Source organism: Balaenoptera physalus (assembly GCF_965194825.1).
Source record: "Balaenoptera physalus genome assembly, chromosome: 4".
In the NCBI taxonomy this organism is placed as follows: domain Eukaryota; kingdom Metazoa; phylum Chordata; class Mammalia; order Artiodactyla; family Balaenopteridae; genus Balaenoptera; species Balaenoptera physalus.
In genome coordinates, this window is record NC_138891.1 from 33,608,186 (window position 1) to 33,615,134 (window position 6,949).

Here is a 6,949-nt window from a genome sequence, read left to right on the forward strand (position 1 = left end):
TCTTTTCATTCTTTTTTCTTTATTCTGTTCCGCAGCAGTGAATTCCACCATTCTGTCTTCCAGGTCACTTATCCGTTCTTCTGCCTCAGTTATTCTGCTATTGATTCCTTCTAGTGTAGTTTTCATTTCAGTTATTGTATTGTTCATCTCTGTTTGTTTGTTCTTTAATTCTTCTAGGTCTTTGTTAATCATTTCTTGCATCTTCTCAATCTTTGCCTCCATTCTTATTCTGAGGTCCTGGATCACCTTCACTATCATTATTCTGAATTCTTTTTCTGGAAGGTTGCCTATCTCCACTTCATTTAGTTGTTTTTCTGGGGTTTTTTCTTGTTCCTTCATCTGGCACATAGCCCTCTGCCTTTTCATCTTCTCTATTTTTCTGTAACTGTGGTTTTTGTTCCACAGGCTGCAGGATTGTAGTTTTTCTTGCTTCTGTTGTCTGCTCTCTGGTGGTTGAGGCTATCTAAGAGGCTTGATGGGAGGCTCTGGTGGTGGGTAGAGCTGACTGTTGCTGTGGCGGTCAGAGCTCAGTAAAACCTTAATCCACTTGACTGTTGATGGGTGGGGCTGGGTTCCCTCCCTGTTGGTTGTTTTGCCTGAGGCAACCCAACACTGGAGCCTACCCGTGCTCTTTGGTGGGGTTAATGGCAGACTCTGGGAGGGCTCACGCCAAGGAGAACTTCCCAGAACCTCGGCTGCCAGTGTCCTTATCCCCACGGTGAAACAGAGCCACCACTCGCCTCTGCAGGAGACCCCCCAACACCAGCAGGTAGGTCTGGTTCAGTCTCCCCCAGGGTCACTGCTCCTTTCCCTGGGTCCCGATGCACACATTACTTTGTGTGTGCCCTCCAAGGGTGGGGTCTCTGTTTCCCCCAGTCCTGTCAAAGTCCTGCAATCAATTCCCACTAGGCTTCAAAGTCTGATTCTCTAGGAATTCCTCCTCCCGTAGCCGGACCCCCAGGTTGGGAAGCCTGACGTGGGGCTCAGAACCTTCACTCCAGTGGGTGGACTTCTGTGGTATAAGTGTTCGCCAGTCTGTGAGTCACCCACCCAGCAGTTATGGGATTTGATTTTACTCTGATTGCGCCCCTCCTACCGTCTCACTGTGGCTTCTCCTCTGTCCTTGGACCTGGGATATCCTCCTTGGTGAAGTCCAGGGTCTTCCTGTCAATGATTGTCCAGCAGCCAGTTTTGATTCTGGTGCTCTCGCAAGAGGGATGAGAGCACGTCCTTCTACTCCGCCATCTTCAAGGCCTGTACTCTTTAATCTGGCCTCAGGTGGTTCTCGAAGTTAGCAAACTGTGACCGTCTCTGGGATGAAGAATGCTTTATCAAGTAGTTAACATCTTCCTTTTGGTGGGGCTTTTGACTTCTGTAGAAGTGCTCAGAGATACTGTTATGTGTACACCTTGAGGTGGAACCAGAACCCTGCCCCAAGGCTGCCCTATTGTTTCTTGACGGCTCCTGCCTTGTCTCTACCTCCCCTCCCTTCCCTGATTAACAACTGTTTGAACCTGCCCTTTGGAGCTCAGGGAAGGTCATAGAGGCTGAAGCCTAAATAAGAAATGGGAGATACAGAAAGGCTTCCAGGCCTAGGAGCCCCACGGTGTCCTGCTGGGTTTCAGTAGCAGATCTCATGAGAAGCAAACTTCTCCTGGCCATAGAAAACGAGGTAAGCTTGGAGTTTGAGATACAAGGTGTTTTGAAAGTCAGTGGTTAGATGAGGGATTAAAACATAGAGAAATCCTCCAAAGTGTTAATGCTAGGCTCCAATTCCTCTCCATTTATCCTCTCTTATATCACTGCACTCTGTGTTTTACCTCATAAACCCACCAAAATACTCTTGGAAACATCACCAATGACTCCATGCTGCTAAATGTAATAGTTAATTCTCAATCAACCATATTTTCTCATCTTATCAGCATATGTCCCTTGGAACTCCTAATGAATATATCCAAGAGTTTAATTCTAAAACTTAGAGAAAAAGGAAAATACTTTAATAAATATGAAACAGAAAAAGAAACATGATTCAATCAGATTCAAACATTCAAACATGATTCAAACATGATTCTATCATTCAATCATGATTTAATAGAGCTTCCTTTTATTTCAGGTGATATTTATTGATGATAGAGAGAGCATACCATTATGTTCTCTCTCTGAGAGGTCTCTAGAACTTCAACAATGGAAATAATAAAGTAACTTTATACAGCAAAATGTGTTATGTGCCCTAACAAAGTTATTAAAAAATGATAAGGGAAAGCTGAGATTTCAATTGGCTAAAGGGAAGGAAGTTTAAAAACACGGTACAAAATAGTGGCCAATAAGGCAAAGTACATTTTCTCTAGAAAATAAATAACAGATCATAAATCAAGGTCCTGTAATGCTGAAGGGAAAACATTTTGTATATACAATCCCAACTGTCTCTGTAAATATATTGCTGTAAAATCAGTCACAAAGTGGGATATTATAAAATGGTTTATAGATTTCTATATGAATCTAAGAATTAACACCAAGTAAATCATAGCTTTGGCTATCAATGTCATAAGAACAAATATGCAACAATTAGATGCTTATTATTCAAGTGAAGTTAGCAGGAACCCTACTCTAGTTACACAATTTACACTCTTTGCCACCCACACACTCTCTTACACAAACATGCATGAAGACTTGGGGCACACAATTATCATAAACAATTATTTGTAAAGAATTAAGACTGTTCTATTCTAAATATTGAGGCAAAGATGGCAATGTTTAATCAAATCTGAAATAGGGACCAAGTTGGATAAAGAAAAAAAACAAACTGAAATAATAAAAATAATATTATAGAAATAATAATATAATAGATTCAATTCCCTGCCCCAATCTGAAATTTCTTTAAATGATGGGAAAGAGTAATAAACTGTGCCTTTCTCTTCGTATTTTATTTTTAAGAAGAAGTACTCATGAGTTTGCTTAAGTAAGGTGAGATTGTATTTAAAATTGTCCTTTCAACACTTCACAAAGTGGAGATCCAAGCATTGAACCGAGCCAGGCATTCCGGGTACCAGGATGGTAAGGAATTCTGGCCGGAAAAAGAAATGGAGGCAGGAAATGATACAGACATAAGCACCGAGCAGTCATAATTTTATCGCCGTCCAACTAGTTTCCTTGCAGTTGATTAAGGTAGGAATTAATCAGTAACGTGCCCAATATAAGGTTAACATTAGAAGTAAAATAACTGCAACAATTTCAAGTTTTCCTGACTCTCCTGTTTACAAGTACTCCAGTCTCCTGTCAGGCTAGGCAAGGGACTACTTACTGCAGCGATATTTCTAGAGTCAGAGTGCTAGGATTAAAAACTCCGTTCTGCCTGTTGCTATGCAGGTCACTTTGAGCAAGTTAGTTAATTGCTCTAAGTATTTGTTTCCTCACCTATAAAATATGGGTACTGTTTTAAATTTGTACTTTTTTTTTTAAATTGAAATGAAATAGCATATATAAAGTTCCAGTAAGTGAATGGCATTAATGTCATAAAATCAGTGAATCATCAGCCTTCAAGAGCTGATTGGATATGTGGAGACAAGGAAGAAAAATCAATCGTGTCTTCCATCCTTTTTGATTGGATAACTAGATTGGATAACTAGATGAACATATTCATGAAGATAGGGATACAAAGAAGATGAGTATGGTGTGGATATGGATTAGGAAGGATGTGGAGAAGAGAAAGATGATTCTAGTTTTAGGCATGTTGTGATTAAGATGCCTGTTTATAAGAGGTGCTTTTCACTGCTTACCCCATCCATATCCCTTTCTAAAGAAAACTACATTCAACATTTACCACTTGACCCCATGCCTTGCCTATTCCTTACTCATGACCCATAGACCCAGCTGAAGAAGGTGAACTTAGAAAGTCAGACCTCTCTTTCAAAAATTGAGAATGACGTCATTAGGTTAAGGAAGTTGTGCTGAAGGAATATGCAGCCTTAGTGGCTAAGATGACCGTTTGGAGCCATACAGAAAGAGAAGATGATGGGGTAAATAATGAGAGATAATAGATGATAGTGATGATAGATAGACAAATGATAGATAGACATATGGACAGATAGATATAGGTAAATAGAGAGAAGAGCTGATAGACAGATTAGCTTCCATTTATTAATTGCTGACTTCTAAATTTCCAGGTTCTTAATGAGGCCTAACTGTACTTATGTTTGTATTCTTATTTGTGAGTACATACTTACAATAAGCCTCCTTTGCAACCAGATATGCCCTGACTAGGATACTGTGGGTGAAACCATATACTTAGTGTTTTCTATAATCCCCAAAGGACTCTAAAACAGTCATTAAACTACGGACATGGTCAGTAAAAAAATCACAGACATCCTATATTAGCAAGCTGAGCATGATGATATTGCAGAAAAGTTCATATCACAATCATGCACTATGAACTCAAATATATATGCTCCTCATTTCAGAATTGGCCTGACATGAAGGGCCATGATTATTTCATGGATTATGAAATTATATGTCATTTAATCTAATCCTCCTCCCAGAAACCAAGAAAATGCTTCACTAAGCAGCCATTTTTGCTTCTCTGCTGCAAGCCCTTCTAACATAATGTCATATAAAATTTAATAAAGATATATATATATATATATAATATATCAAGGGATATAAAATGTAGTATACTAAGAAACCAAGAGTCACATAATAATTTTACATTTTTCAACATTCCATATTTAGTATTCCACATGTCAATTAGTCTTTGAGGAAAGGTGGAAGACGTGAAGCTTCCTATTAAGAGTCCTGGGTTAGGACTCTGCACTTCCACTGCAGAGGGCATGGATTTGATCCCATACCTCTGTGGTTCCTGGGTGGTAACTGATAGTTTCAAATACATTATTAAGTAAGTTTTTAAGGCAGGGGCTTTATTTTATTATCTATCTCTACCTCAGGACAAATGGCAGAGTACTTAGCCATAACAGGGATAATTTAAACATCATTAATTTATTTATTACCAAATATATATATGGAAAGTGGCACCTTTCTATTTATGGAAGGTTATGGATAATATGCTGTAATTTATTATAGAAAAGTTAATTTGTTTTTAAAATCATACTTGCCAATCAAAATACAAGTATCCTACAATATACATCATTGGTTCACTGATTCAAACAAGCCATTCCATTGCGTGCTATTCCATTCCATTACATGGAATTCAGATTCAAGAGGGTAATGGGAGCCCCAGAGTTCATGGCCATGGAAAGAGAATATCATTGAGTGTGACTTATGGGAATTTAAAGATATAAGAGGTCAGGGAACCAGCTCTCATAGGTCATGAGGACATAGCAACTATGAAACACAAGAAAGTAAACTTTGTGGAAGAAAAAAATATAGAGAACATAAAAAGGCAAGTAACTAAAAGATATTTGAAACAGTCATGCAAAATTTCAACTATTGACGAATAATATTACTATGAGAATGCTAGTATTAGGAAAATAGATGTTCTGCCAGTAACAATAAAATGTTGCCCATTCAAAATTATAGTCCTCGATGTGTCTTTATCATGCATTTTCAAGAGCTGCAAGTTTTATCCTGTAAATATCATATCTCAGGGATTTTTAAATCTCAGAGGAAAATACAGGTCCAAAAAGAAACATTGTAATTAAGTCCATTCTGTTTAGTATAATTACCTCTAATCCAGAATTTGGAAAGCTCTATGCCCATGGGGCTCCTTTCTCAAGACTTGACCTCTGGTACATGGGAACTATGCAACAACCTCTGTGCATGGATGTGTAGATATTGTTTTAGAGAAATATTAGTTAGCTATTTTGAAACATCTTGTTGACTTATTATTGGTATGCAAGTTCTTCAGTTATACAACTAAATGTGACCTAATGTCATTTTTGTAAGGGAAAAGGCCATTGAGAGGCAGAGTGGGAATGTGATACACGTTCTTACCATCTGTCACCACAGGACCAGCCTGAGCCATCTTGGGGGTAGGAAGAGTCATTCGTTGGGATTAGAAAATTCCAAGCATTTATCCCCTTTACTTATCAAAGAATGTCTGCAACAGAGGACATAGGAAGGTGGAATTGCTCTAGTCTAGGAACATTTTTGGAATTAAGCATGGACTTAATTTCTCCTTTCAAGACAAAGAGTACCAATTCCTCAACACAGAACACTCATATCTCTTGGCGCTGATAAGGTCCCCATCATTCTGACTCCCTGAGATTGTACCAGGTTAGGTTCCTAGATATACAGGGACAAAAATGATTTTTATGGGACATTTCTTTCTCTCTTAGATGGTCACTTTTGTAAGAACAGCAGTGTAACATCCTTTTTCTAGTTTATTTTGGTCAATGCTACATGGAAGTTATAAAGCATTTATTGCCAAAGTTAAGACAACTCATTTTATATTTCATTTCTTTCTCTTTATGATACTTGCACAGTCTGAAATGAGATATATTAAACTGGCAGAAATTTAAGAACACAACCATATAAATGATAGTCAATACAATAAACACTATCAAGAGAATATTTTATTTGCTATTATGATTGCATCTAACAGCAACGTGTAACTTTAAACTAAAGTAAGACAGGTGCAAATCTAGATGTACAAAATTTTCCCTCTGAGGATTATGCAGCAATTATTTATTTGATGACATGAATAACAGGCTTAGATTTCATGATTCAAACAAGCTCCACAATTTCAAGTCATTTATCATTTAGCTCCTTAAAGACAATAATGACACATCTGAAACAGAATCATTATTAGTTCAAACTTAATGATCCTAATCATGAATCATGTTTTCTTATTGTACAGATATTTTCTTATTCTATATTTAACTGATAAGTGCCTGAAGAAAATGAGGAATAAAATAAATCAGCACCCAACATTTATTTCCTATAGCTTTCTCTCCCTTCAGGCCTATACAACCAGTTTAAATTTTTTCATATTAAGAAA

At 37.7% G+C, this 6,949-nt stretch overlaps 1 long non-coding RNA gene across 1 annotated transcript in view; it reads left to right on the forward strand.

Annotated features, from left to right (window-relative positions):
* Window positions 1–6,949, forward strand: part of LOC309659756 — a 198,008-nt gene that overhangs the window by 125,436 nt on the left and 65,623 nt on the right. The window lies entirely within an intron of this gene.